A 23,731-nucleotide genomic window follows, 5' to 3' on the forward strand; every position below is an offset into this window, starting at 1 on the left:
CCTGGCGGGTGCCCCTACGGATGGGAAACGGGGCGGAGAGCTTGCCATTGACGAGGACTCGGGCTTTGGGGCCATGGTAGAGGACCCGGACCATGCGGCGAAAGGGAAGGCCAAAGCCCAACCTCTCTAAAACGTCGCCCAGGTACTCACAGTCCACCGTATCAAAATCCTTCTCAAAATCGAGAAGGAGGAGGGCAAGATAGGGGGAGAGCCCGTGACGGTGGGCCAGGGCAAGATGGAGACGATGGATACAATGCCTGGTGCTTCTGGCTGGCATAAAACCGCACTGGTCAGGGTGGACCAGATCAGGCAGAAGGGGGCGATGGCTGTGGCGAATATCTTGAGTTCGGTGTTAATCATGGAAATGGGCCGGAAGGCGGAGCAGTCTAGGGAGGGCGGGTGTGTCTTGGGGATGACTACGATAGTCGTCACATCTGATTCGGGCGGGAAGGAACCGTCGTCCACCACCTGGCGAGCGCCGTTCGGAAGGCACGGGCGATGGCCTCCGTTGCCCTTGGCCGATGGAAAGGGAGTCGGGTTCAGATCCCCGAACCTGGAGTGGCGGAGACGGGCGCCCTCGCGGCGTCCAGTGCGGTAACGCAAACGATCCCGGAGAAGCCGGCGGGAGCCCCGGGGAGAGTTCTATTTTCTTTGTGAAGGGCAGGGCGCCCTGGAATGGGTTCGCCCCGAGAGAGGGGCCCGAGCCTTGAAAAGCATTGCGGTTCTGGCGGTGTCTGGTGAGTTCTCGCTGGTCCTTGAAAATCCTGGGGAAATGGTATAAATCTCGCGCCGGGCCGTACCCATATCCGCAGCAGATCTCCAAGGTGAACAGCCTCAGGCATGTTGGAACAATGTAGGTAAGGGAACTCGGCAAGTCAGATCCGTAACTTCGGGATAAGGATTGGCTCTAAGGGCTGGGTCGGCTGGGCCGATGGAAAGGGAGTCGGGTTCAGATCCCCGAACCCGGAGTGGCGGAGACGGGCGCCCTCGCGGCGTCCAGTGCGGTAACGCAAACGATCCCGGAGAAGCCGGCGGGAGCCCCGGGGAGAGTTCTATTTTCTTTGTGAAGGGCAGGGCGCCCTGGAATGGGTTTGCCCCGAGAGAGGGGCCCGAGCCTTGAAAAGCATTGCGGTTCTGGCGGTGTCTGGTGAGCTCTCGCTGGTCCTTGAAAATCCTGGGGAAATGGTATAAATCTCGTGCCGGGCCGTACCCATATCCGCAGCAGATCTCCAAGGTGTACAGCCTCAGGCATGTTGGAACAATGTAGGTAAGGGAAGTCGGCAAGTCAGATCCGTAACTTCGGGATAAGGATTGGCTCTAAGGGCTGGGTCGGTCGGGCTGGGGCGTGAAGCGGGGCTGGGCGCGTGCCGCGGCTGGATGAGGCGCCTCCCTCCGGGGCGGCGGCGACTCTGGACGCGAGCCGCGCCCTTCCTGTGGATCACCCCAGCTGCGGTGGTCGCCTCTCCCCGTGCCCCCTCCCCGGGGGCGCGGGGCCGGTGTTCTGCCTCGGCCGGCGCCTAGCAGCTGACTTAGAACTGGTGCGGACCAGGGGACTCCGACTGTTTAATTAAAACAAAGCATCGTGAAGGCTCTAGGCAGGTGTTGACGCGATGTGATTTCTGCACAGTGCTCTGAATGTCAAAGTGAAGAAATTCAATGAAGTGCGGGTAAACGGCGGGAGAAACTATGACTCTCTTAATTCCTATTCTCAGTCATAGTGACCTTTACCTCCAAGTGGTCCTGCTGGAAACTGCTCCATAGGACTAGACCCTGCGGAGGGAAGTCTATGGAGTCAGGCTAAACAAGGTACTATCATGGCCGGAAGCGTGATAGAGAGAAATGGTGCGGGGATAACTGTAACTCTCTTAACCTATTCTCAGTTGCAGTGGCCTTTACCTATGTGGTCCCGCTGGTCATTGGCTCTTTAGTACTGACTCAGCGGAGGAAGTGTATAGAGAAAGGCAAACAAGGTTTTAGAGAAGTGGCGAGTCAAACGAACCCAATACCAGATGGGGTAGTTCCTGGTTAAACAAAACCCCGTTAAGATGGCGAAAGGGGGCGCTGTCTTTTCAAAAAAACCTCCTCCTTACTGACTTACCGGACTTGACAAACTGGCTATGCTCTCCAACTCCCAGTTCCGTGAGGACAGCATGCAATTTAGTGGCTGTACTCCGGAGCCAGTGTTGATGTTGGAAGCGAAATACGCTGATGGGCAGCACAATCAATAACCCAGAAGGAGCCACCGTAAGGTGGTACAAAATAGCCAAATGCCTCATCATCTAATTAGTGGTGCGCTTGAATGGATGAACGAGATTCCCACTGTCCCACTGTCCCTACCTACTATCTAGCAAAACCACAGCCAAGGGAACGGGCTAGGCAGAATCAGCGGGGAAAGAAGTCCCGTTGAGCTTGACTCTAGTCTGGCTCTGTGAAGAGACATGAGAGGTGTAGGATAAGTGGGAGGCCCTCGGGCCGCCGTTGAAATACCACGACTCTTATCGTTTTTTCACTTACCCGGTGAGGCGGGGGGCAAGCCCCGTGGGGCTCTCACTTCTGGCTCCAAGTGCCCGGCGCCCGCCGGGCACGACCCGCTCCGGGGACAGTGGCAGGTGGGGAGTTTGACTGGGGCAGTACACCTGTCAAACGATAACGCAGGTGTCCTAAGGCGAGCTCAGGGAGGACAGAAACCTCCCGTGGAGCAGAAGGGCAAAAGCTTGCTAGATCTCGATTTTCAATATGAATACTGACCGTGAAAGCGGGGCCTCACGATCCTTCTGACTTTTTGGGTTTCAAGCAGGAGGTGTCAGAAAAGTTACCACAGGGATAACTGGCTTGTGGCGGCAAAGCGTTCATAGCGACGTCGCTTTTTGATCCTTCGATGTCGGCTCAATGTTAAGTTTTCACCTTTAATGTTCGAGTGACAGCAGGAGGTAAAAACAAGCCTTTTGCAACTTAGCATAGCGCCGTGTATGCCATACGCGTTTCGGAGGTTTCCTTTTTCACTGGCTTGGCGATATGGTAGGAGGAAGCAGCATACACATGATTGTCAGTGTTTTAATTGCTTAGAATGTCCCGCCCACCTGGGCTGCTGCTCGCTAGGCATTGTGGTCTTGGTAGTCCTTAGCGTGATTTTCATGCCATTGTGCATATTGCTGCACCTTCCTTTTCCAACATTACAATTCCGTCGGGCCGCTGTGCAGACAAGTGATGATCTCCTGCTCATTCGTGTCAACAAGAGCAGGTACGTTGTTCCGCTTGCTTTGCCTTGATTCAAAGCGCATGGACCAGCTGAAGTGCAGGGGGGTCGATTCCGTGGCCGAGGCAGGCCACTATATCTTCCAAATGCAACTACCCAACAATTGGATTCACCACACACAAAGTTAAGTTTTCACCTTTAATGTTCGAGTGACAGCAGGAGGTAAAAACAAGCCTTTTTGCAACTTAGCATAGCGCCGTGTATGCCATACGCGTTTCGGAGGTTTCCTTTTTCACTGGCTTGGCGATATGGTAGGAGGAAGCAGCATACACATGATTGTCAGTGTTTTAATTGCTTAGAATGTCCCGCCCACCTGGGCTGCTGCTCGCTAGGCATTCTGGTCTTGGTAGTCCTTAGCGCGATTTTCATACCATAGGGCATATTGCTGCACCTTCCTTTTCCAATATTACAATCCCGTCGGGTCGCTGTGCAGACAAGTGCTGATCTCCTGCTCATTCGCGTCAACAAGAGCAGGTACGTTGTTACGCTTGTTGTGCCTTGAATCAAAGCACACGGACCAGCTGAAGTGCAGGGGGGTCGACTCCGTGGCCGAGGCAGGACACTATATCTTCCAAATGCAACTATCCAACAATTGGAGTCACCCCACACAACGTTAAGTTTTCACCTTTAACCCCTTCGATGGTCATGACGAGCTGGGCTCGTCATGGTGCACACCGGTCGTGTGCTGATGACGAGCCCAGCTCGTCATGAGCCCCACCCTCGGGGGAAGCGCTGGCGCTCCCCCTGAGGGTCTGCGATCGCGCTCGTTTTGCTGGGGGTGGCAGCGGAAGAGTTTCCGCTGCCGCCCCCACCCCTCCCCATGGGAATCCCTGATGACGTCAGCGCGCACAGCGCACGCTGACCTCATCAGGGATTCCCAGCGCTCGGGAAGCCATTTGCTTCCTGAGGGCCGAGGAGAAAGTTGGGTTTCTTGTGTCCGGCGGGGGTTTGGGGCCGCAAAGAGGCATCAGGGGAGAGGAAAGAGAATTTCCTCTCCCCTGATGTCTCTTTGCAGGGCATTTCTGCCTCACGATCGCGCACAGCGTCGCGATCGTGCGGCGGAAATGCCCCCACTAGCACCAGGGATTTTAATTTAGTTTATAGGAAGCGACCCCTTGGGCAAGGGTCGCTTCCAGGCGGGCTGTGATTATGTTTTCGTTTTTCTGCCCCCCCTGGGGGCAAATCAGCTTGTTTTTATAGCCATTTTGCCTCCAGGGGGGGCATAAATTCCCCGCTAGCACCAGGGATTTTTTGGGAAGGCATTATGGCGGCCATTTTTAATGTTTACGATTTTCTGTCCCCCCTGGGGGCAAATCGGCCCGTTTTTTTGCCGTTTTGCCCCCAGGGGGAGTCAGAAAATGCCCACTAGCACCAGGGATTTTGATTTTAGCTTTTAGGAAGCGACCCCTTGGGCAAGGGTCACTTCCAGGTGGCCTCACATTAACTTTTCGTTCTTCTGCCCCCCCTGGGGGCAAATCGGCTCGTTTTTTCGGCCATTTTGCCTCCAGGGGGGGCAGAAATTCCCCACTAGCACCAGGGATTTTTTGGGAAGGCATTATGGTGTCCATTTTTAATGTTTACGATTTTCTGTCCCCCCAGGGGGCAAATCGGACCCTTTTACGGCCGTTTTTGCCCCCAGGGGCGGCAGAAATTTCACACTAGCACCAGAGATTTTTGTTGGGGCAATGTGTTTGTTTTGGAAAGCGACCTCTTGGGTAAGGGTCGCTTCAAGGTGGTCATGATTGTGTTTTTGTTTTTCTGTCCACCCTGGGGGCAAATCGGCCCATTTTTTTTGCCGTTTCGACTCCAGGGGGGGGGGGGGCAGAAAATGCCCACTAGCACCAGGGAATTTAAATTGAGTTTTTAGGAAGCGACCCCTTGGGCAAGGGTCGCTTCCTAGTGGCAAGTAATTATGTTTTTGAATTTCTGCCCCCCCCCCCCTTGGGGCAAATCGGCCCTTTTTTTTACGTTTTGCCTCCTGTTTTTTGGCCCACTAGGCCCTAGGATTTGAGTTTTGTTCCAATGGTGGTTATAACTTTGGTTGTTTTTTACTGTCCGCCTCCCTTGGTGCCGGTTGGTCTTTTTTTGTCCTTACTGCCTTGGCTGGCGGTGTGTGTGGAGTGGTGCTTGGCTGGCGATGTGTGTGGAGTGGCGCTTGGCTGGTGGTGTGCGTGGAGTGGTGCTTGGCTGTCTGTGCACGGAGTGGTGCTTGGCTGGCGGTATGTGTGGAGTGGCGCTTGGCTTGCGATGTGCATGGAGTGGTGCTTGGCTGGCGGTGTGTGTGGAGTGGCGCTTGGCTGGATGGTGTGCGTGCAGTGGTACTTGGTTGTCTGTGCACGGAGTGCTGCTTGGCTGGCGGTGTGTGTGGAGTGGGGCTTGGCTGGATGGTGTGTGTGGAGTGGTACTTGGTTGTCTGTGCAGGGAGTGGTGTTTGGCTGGTGGTGTGTGTGGAGTGGTGTTTGGCTGGTGGTGTGTGTGGAGTGGCGCTTGGCTTGCGGTGTGCATGGAGTGGTGCTTGGCTGGCGGTGTGTGTGGAGTGGTACTTGGCTGTCGGTGTGCGCTGAGTGGTGTTTGGCTGGCGGTGTGCATGGTCTGGTGCTTGGATGGTGGTGTGGGTGGACTGGCGCTCGGCTGGCGGTGGGTGAGTAGTTACTTTCTGTTGGTCACTACACACACTGCTAGTTGAGTGACACTCTACGCAGACCATCATTTTGTGTAGTTGCTGTGTCAGGTATGTGGGCGTGTGAAAGTGATGAGCCCTTGAATGGCGCTGACAGCTGGCGGTGTGAATGTTTTGTATGTGTCACACGTACAAAAGGTGTATGAATGTCCTTACTGCCCCCGTGTGATGGGGGTACTGGTAGGAGCAAAAGACCGATTGGCACCAAAGGGTTCAGGCAGTAAAAAAAATTCAAAAAATTAACCAGTGTCTTGATGTTAAACCTCATCTAATCCCAATTGGTCTAAGCCCTAGTTGATGGCCCATCTGGGTGAATGTAAATTTGGGGGGCAAATTTGTGTGTTGTTTTTTAATTGTTATATTGTTTGTGAAATGTGGTAGTAATTTTTTTTTTCTTCTCTATTTTTGTCTTGTTCCAGGCTTTTGCTGTTTGGATTGTTGTAGGTTGCGGGTCTGTTACTGCTGGTTTTGCAGCTTGTGTAGTTGCTTGTGCTTGGTAAGTGAATGTATTTTGTACTACTTTCCCTTGATGTTTGTCTTTTTGAAAAAGGTTGTACTTATAGCAGTTTGTGTGGCTCTGTGTTTTTTGTTTGTTTATTTTTTTTCAGCATTAGTGTTTGATGTACACTTTGTTTTCTAATCTTTAATTTTTTTTCTTTTTCTTTCTAGTGGGATATCATTTCTTTTTGCTGTGTCTCAGCAGAGTAGGTGCTGGTGAGTGTAGCTATATTTGGTAAGAGTGAAATTGTTTTGGATTGTATTGATCTTTGTGTGAAAGCCTTACCTTGTTTACTTCTTATTTTGCACAGTGTAGGTTGTTGTTCACTTGTGTGTGCTGTCTTCTTGCTTTGTAAGGATAATGGCTAGTCGCAGGATTACAGCTCAGCAGGTTCTTGGTTTGCTTTTTGAGTCTTCCTCTGACCATGGTTCAGAGACTGAGTCCGATTCGGACCCAGAGGTAGGGGCAGAAGATTCAGGCAGTGAGTTTTCTCTTCGCATGAAATCATCATCATCGGATGATGAATCTTCTTCTAGTGCTGATGAAATGCCTATGGTAGCGGAGGACATTGGTGTGCCGGTAGTGGGCCAAGAGGCATCTGTGCTGCTGCCTAGGGCTGCAAGGTTTCCTTTCTTTTTACGTCGGCAAGAGGCAGGTGGGCTGCAGCCTGCACCCAAAAGGCTTCATATTGCTGTGGTGCGCCAAGAGGCATCTGGTGCTGTTAGTCTTCCTGTTGGTGTAGTGCAGCAAGAGGCATCTGGGGCTGTTAGGCTTCCCATTGTTGTAGAGCGGCAAGAGGCATCTGGGCCTGCTTTGTTTCCCGGTGGTGTAGTGCAGCAAGAAGCTTCTCAGGCTGCTGGGCTTCCCGTTGGTGTAGTGCAGCAAGAGTCCTCTGGGGATGCTATGTTTTCTGTTGCTGTTGTGCAGCCAGAAGTATCTGTGGCTGTTAGGCTTCCCATTGGTGTACAGCAGCAAGTGGCTTCTGAGCTGCAGGCTGGGGTGGCTGCTCCCCCCGTTGATAGGGATGGCCTCTGGGTTCCCCCTGGCATGGCGCAGCCGGCATTGCCAGAGTTCACTGGTGTTCCTGGGTGTAGAGTGAATACTGATAATTTTCTGCCAATAATTTTTTTTCTGTTGTTTTTGGACGATGTGTTTTTGCAAGAGATTGTTGAGGAAACCAATTTGTATGCAGAACAGTTTTTGAGGGACAACAGTGCCAGTCTTAAGCCCCATTCTAGAGCTACCCGGTGGACTCCCACAAATGCTGAAGAGATGAAGAAGTTTTTGGGATTACATTTGTTGATGGGCTTGCTAAGGAAGCCATCAATGTCTTCATATTGGTCCACTAGTCCCTTGATGACAACAGCTATATTTCCAGCAGTCATAACTCATGATCGGTTTTTGCTTCTTCTTCGGATGATGCATTTTGTTGATAATGGTTTAGCCTTGGCACGCGATCACCCTGATTTTGACCGTCTGTTTAAAATTCTGCCTGTCCTTGATCACTTTGTTGATCGTTTTTCTGAGATCTTTGCTCCTGGAAAAGAAATTGCAGTGGATGAGTCTTTGCTATTGTTCAAGGGCCGCTTGGTTTTTAGGCAATACATTCCTAGTAAGAGGGCACGCTATGGAATCAAACTGTATATGTTGTGTGACAGTGAGACAGGATATGTCTACAATTTCAGGGTGTACACTGGTAAGGAGTCCAGCATTTACCCTCCTGGTTGTCCTTCCACTTTTGGAGTGACTGAGAAAATTGTGTGGGAACTAGGTAGAGGATTATTTAACAAAGGCCACCATTTGTATGTAGATAACTTCTACACTGGTGTGCTGTTGTTCAAGGAGTTGGCCAAAGTGGGCACTGTTGCTTGTGGCACAATGCGCAGTAACTGTAAATGTTTCCCAAAGGAACTTGTTTGCAAAAGGCTTGTGCGGGTACAGTCTAGTGCATTGCGATGTGGGGAGTTTCTAGCTGTGAAGTTTTCAGACAAGAGAGATGTGTACATGCTGACTACTATCCACGATGAAAGTACTGAACCTGCGCCTGTTTGGGGTCAGGGTGCTGAAGTGCGCAAACCTGTGTGCATTTTAGCTTACAATAAGTACATGGTTGGTGTTGACAGAGTAGATCAGAGGTTGGTACCTTACGATGCTCTTCGAAAGGCTTACATTTGGTACAAGAAGTTGGCTATCCACCTTTTCCATTTGGCATCCTTTAATGCTTTTGTTGTGTTACAGAAGTCTTGTCCTGAGTCGAAGATGCCTTTTGTTAACTTTCAGGAGTCTATAATAGGCAGCCTTGTACTAGTGGAGCAGGCAAGTGTTCCTAGATTTGGAGTGGTGGAGGATGTGGCTAGATTGAAAGATCGCCACTTTGCTGAATTAATTCCTCCCACTACCGCAAGAGACTTTCCGACTAGAAGATGCAGAGTCTGTTGGCGCAGAGGCGTGCGGAAGGAGTCTCGTATGTACTGCCCTGACTGTCCTTCTAAGCCTGGATTGTGTTTGTTAGCTTGTTTTAAATCATACCACACACAAAAGAAGTTTTGGGAGTTTTAATGAGCTGTAAAGTGAATTGCCTGGTCGGTATTCTGTAAAAAAATTTGGTTTGTTTCAAGGTTTGGCATTAGTGCAATGTGTATAGTTTTAGAATTTGTGTTAGCTGATTTGTAGGTATTTCCATTTGTTTAGTGTTATTTTGAAAAGAAGATTCTAAATGTGATTGTGGTGTGTGCAGGCTGGTGCTTGGATGGCGGTGTGCGTGGACTGGTGCTTGGCTGGAGGTGTGCGTGGACTGGTGCCTCCCTGGCAGAGTGCATGGTTTGGTGTTTTGCGGGTGGTGTGTGTGGATTTTTGTTTGGCAGGCGGAGTGCATGGTGCTTGGCTGGTGGAGTGCAAGGTTTGGTGCTTGGCTGGTGGTGTGTGTGCACTGGTGGTTGGCTGGCAGGCTGCGTGGACTGGTACTTGGCTGGTGGTGTGTGTGCAGTGGTGCTTGGCTGGTGGTGTGTGTGGAGTGGTATTTGGCTGGCGGTGTGTGTGGAGTGGCGCTTTGCTGGATGGTGTGCGTGGAGTGGTACTTGGCTGTCTGTGCACGGAGTGCTGCTTGGCTGGCGGTGTGTGTGGAGTGGCGCATGGCTGGATGGTGTGCGTGGAGTGGTGCATGGCTGGATGGTGTGCGTGGAGTGGTACTTGGCTGTCTGTACACGGAGTGGTGCTTGGCTGGCGTTGTGTCCGGAGTGGTGCTTGGCTTGCGGTGTGTGTGGAGTGGTGCTTGGCTGGCGGTGTGTGTGGAGTGGCGCTTGGCTGGTGATGTGCGTGGAGTGGTACTTGGCTGTCTGTGCACGGAGTGGTGCTTGGCTGGCGGTGTGTGTGGAGTGGCGCTTGGCTGGATGGTGTGCGTGGAGTGGTGCTTGGCTGGCGGTGTGCGTGGAGTGGTACTTGGCTGTCTGTGCACGGAGTGGTGCTTGGCTGGATGGGATGCGTGGAGTGGTGCTTGGCTGGCGGTGTGCGTGGAGTGGTGCTTGGCTGGATGGTGTGCGTGGAGTGGTACTTGGCTGTCTATGCACGGAGTGGTGCTTGGCTGGCGGTGTGTGTGGAGTGGCACTTGGCTGGATGGTGTGCATGGAGTGGTACTTGGCTGTCTGTGCACGGAGTGGTGCTTGGCTGGCGGTGTGTGTGGAGTGGTACTTGGCTGTTGGTGTGCGCTGAGTGGTGTTTGGCTGGCGGTGGTCTGGTGCTTGGATGGTGGTGTGGGTGGACTGGCGCTCGGCTGGCGGTGTGTGAGTAGTTACTTTCTGTTGGTCACTACACACACTGCTAGTTGACTGACACTCTACGCAGTCCATCATTTTGTGTAGTTGCTGTGGCAGATATGTGGGCGTGTGAAAGTGATGGGCCCTTGAATGGCGCTGTCTGCTGGTGTGAGTGTTGTAATGTGATGGGTCCGCGGCTGGCGGTGTGAATGTTTTGTATGTGTCACACGTACGAAAGGTGTATGAATGGCCTGTAAAGAGGTTGGTGCCTTGTAGTGGCTTTACAGCTCATGAGCTTTGAGTCAGTGGTTCAGTTTATCATACTTTCAATTATACGCAGTGTATTTCATTTTTGTGAAATTACTTGCAAACAAAATTGTATGTACTGAATTATCACTCACCCTCGTGCCAAATCCAACCAGTATGTGTGTGTGCTTGCGGTTTAGATGGCTGTCCAGTAATATTTGTTTTTTTTCTCTTTCAGAAGTAGGGTGTACCTTGTTCCTTTTTGTGAATGTTGTAATGTGTTGCTTTTCCTTCCGGATGGTGTCACAGGTCTGGTGTGTATCAGGTATGAAAGGTGTGTGAATGGCCTGTAAAACGGTTGGTGCCTTGTCGTGGCTTTACAGCTCACGACAAGTGAGGTATCATTTTACTCGGGAGAACAAGGGGAACGCTGGGTGGTAGGACATTTGTGCCGGCAGCGAGATCCCACCCAAAAATGTATGGAAAAGTGGGTTTTTAACCTAAATTTAAGGTTTGCAGGGATTTCTGGGTAGAAAAACATTGGGGGACCCACGCATGCCATACCTCCCTGGCCTCCCCCGGGTGTCTAGTATTCAGAACTGTTTGGGTTTGGTAGTTTCCAAAGATGTCCGCCAAGCCCCTGGCCAAAAGCTCAGGTGACCCCCTCAAAAAATAAGATAGTTTTGCTAAAGGTAATTTTTAGGTCTCCACAGTACGAATTGGGCCTTTTCCTGTAGCAGCCACTATGCCTACCCACACAAGTGAGGTACCATTTTTATCGGGAGACCTGGGGGAACGCTGGGTGGGAGGAAATTTGTGTGAGCCCAGTGATGCCACGCTTTCCATCACAAAAATGTGTGAAAAATCTGATCTTTTCAGCTATATTCGAGATTTGCAAGGGATTCTGGGTAATGGAACGTTGGAGGATCCACGCAAGCCATACCTCCTTGGAAGCCCCCGGCTGTCTACTTTTCAGAAATGTGTGGGGTTGGTAAGTTTCCCTAGATGGCCATCTAGCACGGGGCCAAAAACCCTGGTAACCCCTCTGGTAAAAACTGGTGGTTTTGACATTGTCACCATTGTCAAATCCACCAGCTTTTGCAAGAGGGGTTACCTGGGTTTTTGGCCCTGTGCTAGACGGCCATCTATGGAAACCTACCAAACCCACACATTTCTGAAAAGTAGACACCCGGGGGCTTCCAAGGAGGTATGGCTTACTTGGATCCTCCAACGTTCCTTTACCCAGAATCCCTTGCAAACCTCAATTTTAGCTGAATAAATTATTTTTTTCACACTTTTTTGTTTGGGAAAGCGTGGCATCACTGGGCTCACACAAGTGAGGTATCATTTTACTCGGGAGAACAAGGGGAACGCTGGGTGGTAGGACATTTTTGCCGGCACGGAGATCCCACGCAAAAAAGTTTCGAAAAGAGATATTTTTACCTAATTTTAAGGTTTGCAAGGAATTCTGGGTAGGAAAACATTGGGGGACCCACGCATGCCATACCTCCCTGGACTCCTCCTGGTGTCTTGTTCTCAGAACTGTTTGGGTTTGGAAGTTTCCAAAGATGGCCACCGAGCCCCTGGCCAAAAACTCAGGTGCCCCCCCAAAAAAATCAAGGTTAATTTGCTATAGGGTATTGTAAATTCACCACCGTACGATTTGAACCGTTTCCTGTTGCAGCCACTATGCCTACCCACGCAACTGAGGTTCCATGTTTTTTCGGGAGACCTGGGGGAATGCTGGGTGGGTGGAAATTTGTTGATCCACGCAGATTCCAGAACTTTCCACCACAGAAATGTGAGGAAAATGTATTTTTTTGGTCAAATTCTTAGCTTTGCAAGGGATTCTGGGTAACAGAACCTGGTGGTAGGCAGTCGAGTCACCCCATCCTGAATTCCCCTGAGTGTCTAGTTTTTAAAAATGTATAGGTTGCTAGGTTTCCCTAAGTGCTGGCAGAGCTAGGACTCAAAAACAAAAGGTAGTCTCTTTGTCCAAAAAGCACAAGATTTCACTGGGAAATTGAGGTGCGACCACGTTGCGTTTTGCGCTGTTTGGTGTCACAGCCACTATGCCTACCCACCCTACCAACAAAACCTGGTGGTAGGCAGTTGAGTCACACCATCCTGAATTCCCCTTGGTGTCTACTTTTCAAAAATGTATAGATTTGCTAGGTTTCCCTAGGTGCCGGCAGAGCTAGGGTGCAAAAACTACAGGTAGGCACTTTGCCATAAAAGGGTCAATTTGTAACTGCAAAATTGAGGTGTGACCACATTGCATTTTGCGCCGTTTCCTGTCGCAGGCACAAGGCCGACCCACACAAGTGAGGTATCGTATTTATCGGGAGACTAAGGGTAATTCAGAATTGTAAATCAACTGTTATTACCAATTGAGCTTTCATGCATTTCTCCCTTTCAATGAAAGACATAGAGTAAAAAAAAAATCTTTTTGAAAAATGACCAAGAATTCTCATGCTAGTATGAGTATTCCCAATTTTGAAAATGTGCAATTATATACTGTTTCTGAACTCTATAATTTGTACCCAAGTCAGAAATACATAGGTGTCTTTCATACAGATTTTCCATGTATACATTTTCCAAGACAAAATGCTCTATACCCAGTAAATGAAAAAATACCATTGCAAGTTGCTGCTCAGTTTTTGGATCTGGGTTCGTCGGGTTCTTGGTGAAACTACAAGTCCTATATATCCCCACAACCAGGAAAGTCTAAAGGATGTAACGGTATATTGCTTTCCAAGGGCTGTCAGAATTAGAAAAGGTTATAGGTGAAAACGTTGAGACAAAAGGCTGTTTTTTTCAACAAATTTTCAATTATTCCAATATTTAACTGTTAGTTTCTATAAAGAAACCTTCATGGATTTAGACAAATGACCCCTTTATGAATTCAGACTTTTGTCTACGTTTCGAAAATGTACAGCTTTCCAGGATCCATTATTGCTTTCAAACTCATTTCTACCATTAACTGGAAGGAGGTGGAAAGCTCTAAAAACAGCAAAAATAGGCTATGTCACAGAAAAATGCCAAAACTGTGTGAAAAATGTCGGTTCTCTGACAAAAGACTGTCATTCCCTAAAAGGTGAGAAAATGGAGATTTCAGCCCCATAAACCCTTTTTTGATAGATTTTCAGGGAAAAACCCAGAGGCTTTCATTTGCAGCCCGTTTTTACCATTTTTCTGAAAAAAACAAAAATTTCACTATATTTTGGTTAATTTCTGGGACCCCTCCAAGGGAATCCACAACCATGGGCACCTTTGGAATCCACATGATGTTGGAAGAAAAGGACGCAAATTTGGCGTGGATACCTTATGTGGTCAAAAAGTTACAGGGGCCTAAGCACGCACTACCCCAAATTGCCAAAAAAAGGCTTAGCACAGGAGGGGAAAAGGCTTAGCAGCGAAGGGGTTAATGTTCAAGTGACAGCAGGAGGTTAAAACAAGCCTTTTGCAGCGTAGAATAGCGCCGTGCATGCCATACGAGTTTCGGAGGTTTCCTTTTTCACTGGCTTGGTGATATGGTAGGAGGAAGCAGCATACACATGATTGTCAGTGTTTTAATTGCTTAGAATGTCCCGCCCACCTGGGCTGCTGCTCGCTAGGCATTCTGGTCTTGGTGGTCCTTAGCGCGATTTTCATACCATAGTGGATATTGCTGCACCTTCCTTTTCTAACATAATAATCACGTCGGGTCGCTGTGCAGATAAGTGATGATCTCCTGCTCATTCGTGTCAACAAGAGCAGGTACGTTGTTCCGCTTGTTGTGCCTTGATTCAAAGCACACGGACCAGCTGAAGTGCAGGGGGGTCGACTCCGTGGCCGAGGCAGGCCGCTATATCTTCCAAATGCAACTACCCAACAATTGGAGTAACCACACACAACGTTAAGTTTTCACCTTTAATGTTCGAATGACAGCAGGAGGTTAAAACAAGCCTTTTGCAACGTAGCATAGCACCGTGTATGCCAGACGCATTTCGGAGGTTTCCTTTTTCACTGGCTTGGCGATATGTTTAGAGCAGGAAGCAGCATAGACATGATTGTCAGTGTTTTAATTGCTTAGAATGTCCCACCCACCTGGGCTGCTGCTCGCTAGGCATTATGGTCTTAGTAGACCTTAGCGAGATTTTCATACCATAGTGGATATTGCTGCACCTTCCTTTTCCAACATTACAATCCCGTCGGGTCGCTGTGCAGACAAGTGATGATCTCCTGCTCATTCGCGTAAACAAGAGCAGGTACGTTGTTCCGCTTGTTGTGCCTTGATTCAAAGCACACGGACCAGCTGAAGTGCAGGGGGGTCGACTCCGTGGCCGAGGCAGGCCACTATATCTTCCAAATGCAACTACCCAACAATTGGAGTCACCACACAAAATGTTAAGTTTTCACCTTTAATGTTCAAGTGACAGCAGGAGGTTAAAACAAGCCTTTTGCAGCGTAGAATAGCGCCGTGTATGCCATACGCGTTTCGGAGGTTTCCTTTTTCACTGGCTTGGCGATATGGTAGGAGGAAGCAGCCTACACATGATTGTCAGTGTTTTAATTGCTTAGAATGTCCCGCCCACCTGGGCTGCTGCTCGCTAGGCATTCTGGTCTTGGTAGTCCTTAGCGCTATTTTCATACCATAGGGCATATTCCTGCATCCTGCTCATTCGCGTCAACAAGAGCAGGTACGTTGTTCCGCTTGTTGTGCCTTGATTCAAAGCACACGGACCAGCTGAAGTGCAGGGGGGTCGACTCAGTGGCCGAGGCAGGCCACTATATCTTCCAAATGCAACTATCCAACAATTGGAGTCACCACACACAACGTTAAGTTTTCACCTTAAATGTTCAAGTGACAGCAGGAGGTTAAAACAAGCCTTTTGCAGCGTAGAATAGCGCCGTGTATGCCATACGCGTTTCGGAGGATTCCTTTTTGAAAAATGACCAAGAATTCTCATGCTAGTATGAGTATTCCCAATTTTGAAAATGTGCAATTATATACTGTTTCTGAACTCTATAATTTGTACCTAAGTCAGAAATACATAGGTGTCTTTCATACAGATTTTTCCATGTGTACATTTTCCAAGACAAAGTGCTCTATACCCAGTAAATGAAAAAATACTATTGCAAGTTGCTGCTCAGTTTTTGGATCTGGGTTCGTCGGGTTCTTGGTGAAACTACAAGTCCTATATATCCCCACAACCAAGAAAGTCTAAAGGATGTAACGGTATATTGCTTTCCAAGAGCTGTCAAAATTAGAAAAGGTTATAGGTGAAAACGTTGAGACAAAAGGCTGTTTTTTTCAACAAATTTTCAATTATTCCAATATTTAAATGTTAGTTTCTATAAAGAAACCTTCATGGATTTAGACAAATGACCCCTTTCTGAATTCAGACTTTTGTCTACTTTTCGAAAATGTACAGCTTTCCAGGATCCATTATTGCTTTCAAACTCATTTCTACCATTAACTGGAAGGAGGTGGAAAGCTCTAAAAATAGCAAAAATAGGCTATGTCACAGAAAAATGCCAAAACTGTGTGAAAAATGTCGGTTCTCTGACAAAAGACTGTCATTCCCTAAAAGGTGAGAAAATGGAGATTTCAGCCCCATAAACCCTTTTTTGATAACATTTTCAGGGAAAAACCCAGAGGCTTTCATTTGCACCCCGTTTTTACATTTTTTCTGAAAAAAACAAAAATGTCACAATATTTTGGTTAATTTCTGGGACCCCTCCAAGGGAATCCACAACCATTGGCGCCTTTGGAATCCACATGATGTTGGAAGAAAAGGACGCAAATTTGGCGTGGATACCTTATGTGGTCAAAAAGGTACAGGGGCCTAAGCACGCACTACCCCAAATTGCCAAAAAAAGGCTTAGCACAGGAGGGGAAAAGGCTTAGCAGCGAAGGGGTTAATGTTCAAGTGACAGCAGGAGGTTAAAACAAGCCTTTTGCAGCGTAGAATAGCGTCGTGTATGCCATACGCGTTTCGGAGGTTTCCTTTTTCACTGGCTTGGCGATATGGTAGGAGGAAGCAGCATACACATGATTGTCAGTGTTTTAATTGCTTAGAATGTCCCACCCACCTGGGCTGCTGCTCGCTAGGCATTATGGTCTTAGTAGACCTTAGCGAGATTTTCATACCATAGTGGATATTGCTGCACCTTCCTTTTCCAACATTACAATCCCGTCGGGTCGCTGTGCAGACAAGTGATGATCTCCTGCTCATTCGCGTAAACAAGAGCAGGTACGTTGTTCCGCTTGTTGTGCCTTGATTCAAAGCACACGGACCAGCTGAAGTGCAGGGGGGTCGACTCCGTGGCCGAGGCAGGCCACTATATCTTCCAAATGCAACTACCCAACAATTGGAGTCACCACACAAAATGTTAAGTTTTCACCTTTAATGTTCAAGTGACAGCAGGAGGTTAAAACAAGCCTTTTGCAGCGTAGAATAGCGGCGTGTATGCCATACGCGTTTCGGAGGATTTCTTTTTCACTGGCTTGGGGATATGGTAGGAGGAAGCAGCCTACACATGATTGTCAGTGTTTTAATTGCTTAGAATGTCCCGCCCACCTGGGCTGCTGCTCGCTAGGCATTCTGGTCTTGGTAGTCCTTAGCGCTATTTTCATACCATAGGGCATATTGCTGCACCTTCCTTTTCCAACATTACAATCCCATCAGGTCGCTGTGCAGACAAGTGATGATCTCCTGCTCATTCGTGTCAACAAGAGCAGGTACGTTGTTCCGCTTGTTGTGCCTTGATTCAAAGCACACGGACCAGCTGAAGTGCAGGGGGGTCGACTCCGTGGCCGAGGCAGGCCACTATATCTTCCAAATGCAACTATCCAACAATTGGAGTCACCACACACAACGTTAAGTTTTCACCTTCAATGTTCAAGTGACAGCAGGAGGTTAAAACAAGCCTTTTGCAGCGTAGAATAGCGCCGTGTATGCCATACGCGTTTCGGAGGATTTCTTTTTCACTGGCTTGGGGATATGGTAGGAGGAAGCAGCATACACATGATTGTCAGTGTTTTAATTGCTTAGAATGTCCTGCCCACCTGGGCTGCTGCTCGCTAGGCATTCTGGTCTTGGTGGTCCTTAGCGCGATTTTCATACTTTAGTGGATATTGCTGCACCTTCCTTTTCTAACATTACAATCCCGTTGGGTCGCTGTGCAGATTAGTGATGATCTCCTGCTCATTCGTGTCAACAAGAGCAGGTACGTTGTTCCGCTTGTTGTGCCTTGATTCAAAGCACATGGACCAGCTGAAGCGCAGGGGGGTCGACTCCGTGGCCGAGGCAGGCCACTATATCTTCCAAATGCAACTAACAAACAATTGGAGTCACCACACACAACGTTAAGTTTTCACCTTTAATGTTCGAGTGACAGCAGGAGGTTAAAACAAGCCTTTTGCAGCATAGAATAGGGCCGTGTATGCCATACGCATTTCGGAGGTTTCCTTTTTCACTGGCTTGGCGATATGGTAGGAGGAAGCAGCATACAAATGATTGTCAGTGTTTTAATTGCTTAGAATATCCCGCCCACCTAGGCTGCTGTTCGCTAGGCATTCTGGTCTTGGTAGTCCTTAGCGCGATTTTCATACCATAGTGGATATTGCTGCACCTTCCTTTTCCAACATTACAATCCCGTTGGGTCGCTGTGCAGACAAGTGATGATCTCCTGCTCATTCGCTTCAACAAGAGCAGGTACGTTGTTCCGCTTGTTGTGCCTTGATTCAAAGCACACGGACCAGCTGAAGTGCAGGGGGGTCGACTCCGTGGCCGAGGCAGGCCACTATATCTTCCAAATGCAACTACCCAACAATTGGAGTCACCACACACAACGTTAAGTTTTCACCTTTAATGTTCGAGTGACAGCAGAAGGTTAAAACAAGACTTTTGCAGCGTAGAATAGCGCCGTGTATGCCATACATGTTTTGGAGGTTTCCTTTTTCACTGGCTTGGCGATATGGTAGGAGGAAGCAGCATACACATGATTGTCAGTGTTTTAATTGCTTAGAATGTCCCGCCCACCTGGGCTGCTGCTCGCTAAATATATATTTACTGAGAAAACCAAAGGCTACAGGGACGTTATAGTTAGGCCCAGGTTACACTCATACAAAACCAGTGAAATTCAGCAGTTTTAGGTAGGTGAGCTAACTATAACTAGCGCCCCCGCAATGCACTGCTTATGACCTCACATATTACATCACTCATGACATGGTCAGTGACATCACTGATGACATCTCATATGACATCACTGATGACATCATCAAGTGACTGGGTTTATGAGTGTTGCATATATATACCAAGGTGTATTGGTGAATCAGTGGGCATATGAGTGTCTGTATGGATGATTCAGTAGGTGCGTGACTGACTGTATAAGTGAGTGATTAGGTGTCTCAGTGACTGTGTGGGTGAGTGACTGGTTGTGTGAATATCTGTATCATACTGTCAGTTGGTGTTTAAGTGGCTGTATAGATGGGGTATGTGAGTGACTGTATGGGTGAGTGATTGGTTGTCTGAGTACCTGTATGGCTGTCTGAGTGTCTGTGTGGGTGGGTGAGATGGTGTGTGACTGTCTGTATAGATGAGTGAGTGGGTGTAGTGGTTAGTGAGTGCTGTGTGAAGGTCTGTATGTTAGAATTAGTCTGTGTACTGCTTTGTGGGTTTGTGAGTGGATGTTGGATGTGTCAGTGTTATATGGGTGAGTAACTGTGTATGTAAAGGGAAGTATAGGTGAGTGATGGGGTATGTGAGGGACTGTATGGGTGAGTGAGTGAATTTGTCAGTGACTATATAGGTGAGTGATTAAGTGTTAGTATATGAGTAAGTGATGTATGTAGAACTGTATGGGTGAATAAGTAGCAGTGTGATTGACTGTATGGGTGTGTGAGCTCTATTGGTGACTGACTAAGTGTGTGAGTGGCTGTATAGGTGTATATGTCAGAGGCTGTATTAGTGAGTGAGTGGGTGTATGAGTGGTTATTTGTGTAAATCTATGAATCGGGAGTGTTAGGATTTGTCAAACAACGTAAACGTTATTGACAAATGAACAAATTATCTTCCTATAGAGACTAGGTCCTAACTATAACAACCTACTGGTAGCTGCCAGTAGGATATATATATACATATATATATATATATACATATATATATATATATATTCACTGAAAAAACCATAGGTTATAGACCATATATAGTTAGGAATTAGCATTTAAAAAACCTTATTTTACTCACACAAAACCATTGAAATTCCATATATAGTTAGTTGCACTAACTATATATCGCGCACCCGCAATCCACTGCTGATGATGTCACATATTACATCATTCATGACATGGTCAGTGACATCACTGATGACATCACTGATGACATCTCAAATGACATCACTGATGACATCACTGATGACAACATCCAGTGACTGTATGTTTCTGTAAAGTTAAAATGTGTCTTACATATTGAAGAATGAGTGGAAGTATAAGTGTCTGGACAAAGGATTTAGTAGGTGCATGACTGAATGTATGAGTGAGTGATTAAATGTGTCTCACTGAGTGCATGGGTTAGTGACTAAAGTGTCTTAATTTGTGCATCATTATGTCTGTTGTTCTTAAACTGCTGCATGTGTTGATCAGTAGCTATATGATTAACTATATGGGTTACTGATTGATTGTCCAAGTATTTGTATGGGAGACTGAGTGTGTGTGTGGCTGGCTGGGAGGTGTGTGACTCTGTGCAGATCAATGTGTACTTATATCAATGATTGTATAACAAGGTAAGTATGTGTTAGTATATCTTTGAAAATGTAAGGTGCTCTATGTTTAACTGTATAGACAAGAAAATGGAAGTGTGATTGATTCTTTACAGGACTGACTAGGTGTGTGAGTAACTCCATGGATGAGTGGCAGAGTGTGAGTGTCTGTATAGGTGTATGAGTGCATATGATAGTGTTGTAAAGATGAGTGATTGTATGTATGAATGATTGTATGGGTGAATGAGTGAATGTGTGTGTAGACGTAGGAATCAGTGAGTACATATGTAGTAACTAGTATTGGTGTGTCAATGGTTTCAAAAATTATACTCTGTATTTAACACTGGGTGAAACAGAGGTTATATTAAAATGTGAGGAGATGCATTGTATTGTCACATGAATGATATCATCAGTGATGTGGTCATTGATGTCAAATCAGATGTCATCAGTGATGTCATCAGTGATGTCATTTGAGATGTCATCAGTGATGTCATCAGTGATGTCACTGACCATGTCATGAATGATGTAATATGTGACATCATCAGCAGTGGATTGCGGGTGCGCGATATATAGTTAGTGCAACTAACTATATATGGAATTTCAATGGTTTTGTGTGAGTAAAATAAGGTTTTTTAAATGCTAATTCCTAACTATATATGGTCTATAACCTATGGTTTTTTCAGTGAATTTTCAAGGTTTTGTAAATGCTAATTCCTAACTATATATGGTCTATAACCTATGGTTTTTTCAGTGAATTTCAATGGTTTTTTAATAGCAAATATCATAAGCTGTCGAATGTCAAGTACGTGGTAAGTGAAAACATTTTCGTGTTTATGCACACTGATCTGCTTTGAATGGTGCCCCCCCCCTCATTTCTATTAGGAGTACTCTCTCTTTGCACATAGTGAAGGGTAGTTAACGCAGGCCTTTGCCCCCGTTGTAATACGTCGTGCCTGCTTCTCTCTCCATTTGATTGATTGTTATCCAAGTATTTACTGTTTTAGAATTGGTTCTCTTTGGTTCATTCTCTATTTACAAACAAACACAGAGTAGCAATACTCTGTTTAGTCTTTGCAGATAACGAAAAATCGTGTAAAAAAAAAAAGAAAAGGAATCGAGCAAAATCAGTAGGCCACTAATGGGATCTCTTTTTGACCTCGGTAAAATAGAAACATTAGGAACAACCCCTCATGACAAATACAAAACTAGTGAAATGAACTGAACTCCACACAATGATGGCTGCAAAACAGCTCGGCTCCGCCACCCACCCCGCCCAAAATAACGATAAAGAGCGGCTGCCATGATTGGTTGCGGAATGGCCACGACGGAGCTACGAAATGGTGCTGCTCTCATGCTAACCCCAGCTTCAGTCTGAAACATCCAGAAACACTGTATACTACCAATTCGATCAGTTCCGGTAGCCCCCCAATGTAACCCGGTAGAGAAGAACTAGCCCTCCCCTCTTTGACTAATGGTTCTTGTTGCCTGTCCCTTCTGTTGTCATTTAACAGAACTATTTAGCCTGCTGAAAGGGGTTGTGTTCCGACCGCTGGTTGGTGGAGACATTTTGACTATATTCTGGACCTGCGTTGTCGCGTAATGCGTCATATGACGCGCCGCGTTAGCGCATCCGGAAGTCATCCGGGGCGCGCAGCGCGTAACGCAAGCATAACAAGTCATGTGACTTGTTAATAAAACTTTTCATTGGTTCATTTTACTTTTCTTATTCTAATGATGAAAGGCTTGGTCATATGACCTAAAAATTACGCTTTTTATTACTTCCGAACATTATTTTTTCTTAAATATATGTTATAATGTTCCAGGCTAATGTACTTTCCCGGAAAATTTACAACTATCCTGCAAGTAAAATATATTCTTTTTTCGAGAAAAAGAGCGTTTCTTCGTCCCATGACGGAGCTGTTGAGCAAAAGAGGGTCGACCTGCTGTCTTAGTCGCCGATACGCCTGAATATGAGATTCTTATCGATCACTTTATGTTGCAGGAATAGAAAACACAACAGCCCTTGACCATTTATCTTTACTGCGTTCCTTCGTATTATACCTTTTACCCTTCATGTAATTGGTCTGCTTTATTTCACTTGCCTTTTAATGATTCTAAAACAGTGACTATTATTAAAAACTTTACCAATGTATATACTACTACCATGTTTTCTTTTAAAAACCTTTATTGTGAAAATTTCATTATACAAATACGAGCCTATAACCACGTGGGCCGGCCACGGAGCAAACTGTAATCGTATATGATGAGTAGACATTTACACTGTAGAGGAACGTAACGGGCGGGCCATTAGGTTGCAAGAACTAAGGTGTCTAACAGTTACGGAATCGGTGGACGTACATTTTATAATTAAAATACGACAGGGCCAGTTACAATAAAATTATCTAGATATACATTTGCGGACAAGTACCATGGGTGACGTTAATTCGAACTTTCAATAGTACAGTAATCAATAACACATCAGAACTTAATATCAATAGGGATGTCGAAATATTCAATCAATTCTCGTCCCCGCCCGCCATGTGCTTCAAAACTGCATACGTATCTCGTGATTTCAAGGTTCTGCAACCAGTACACAACAAGGAGTTACGAGTCCCATTTATTCCGGCGCAATTTTGGGCGAGGACGGGCAGGTCCAGGATATAGTCAAAATGTCTCTACCAACCATCGACTATGATGATGTTCATATGCAGTATTTATTAGAGTAACACTCATCTGTCCACATGAAATTAATTTGCCACAATCTAAACATGTCATTTTAATCTTTCCAAAGTTCTTCTAAATATTTGGGACCGTTTCCCTTGCCTCTGATGCTGTCAGTGCCACTTCTTTGATGAATGTACTAGCAGGTCAGGGGTTCTCCTCCAAATCTCTCTTTTATGCAGCACTATAATTAATTGGTGCCACCTCTCCATATGACGATGCATGGTATAGTTACCATAACTATATTTTTTTTCGGTTCCTCTGGAGAGTTCATCGTGGCAGATGAAGCGTGTAACGTACCGGGCATTTACCTTTTTTTGCATGTACAGGAAAGGGAAAAAAAATCGAGCGTCCGAGTTCTAAGGTGTCCCAGGGCCATTTTAGTGGAGCAGGCCCAAATCCAAAGAACAGGCCGCCATTTTGAGAGTCCTGTTGCAGCCGCCTGTCGCTGTAGCATCAAGAGCAGCCGAAACTCAGCTGAATGGCAACTGAAACGGTAAAGGGGCGCCCCACTACAGCAGACGAGCCTCCACCTAGGAAGGCCCGTTCACGCCGCCTCCCCCCCCCCCCTTCGGGCACCCCACGCCGTTATTCGGAGCAGTATTGTAGGATAGCCACACCAGTGCGGCAACTTGCTAGACATCACCTCGGTGGTAACCGAATCTCAGCGCCTTTTGGTGTCTTCTCTTCAGAAAATATTGTTGCGCTGCCTTTGGCCCCATTCGCACATCGGTCCGCTACTGACGCCATCTCACAGGCTAATGGGGCGCCCCACGCCGAGTTTCAGCATTGTAGGATGACCACACCAGTACAGCAACTTGCTAGACACC

The 23,731-nt window shown here is 47.1% G+C and overlaps 1 protein-coding gene and 1 pseudogene across 1 annotated transcript in view; both read left to right on the forward strand.

Moving 5' to 3' along the window:
- Positions 1-23,731, forward strand: part of LOC144798642 (transmembrane protein 272-like) — a 1,182,125-nt gene that overhangs the window by 745,570 nt on the left and 412,824 nt on the right. The gene's annotated exons all lie outside the window — the stretch shown is intronic.
- On the forward strand, positions 1,255-2,916 carry LOC144801316 (28S ribosomal RNA; annotated as a pseudogene).

This window comes from Lissotriton helveticus, chromosome 12 (assembly GCF_964261635.1).
Source record: "Lissotriton helveticus chromosome 12, aLisHel1.1, whole genome shotgun sequence".
Classification (NCBI taxonomy): domain Eukaryota; kingdom Metazoa; phylum Chordata; class Amphibia; order Caudata; family Salamandridae; genus Lissotriton; species Lissotriton helveticus.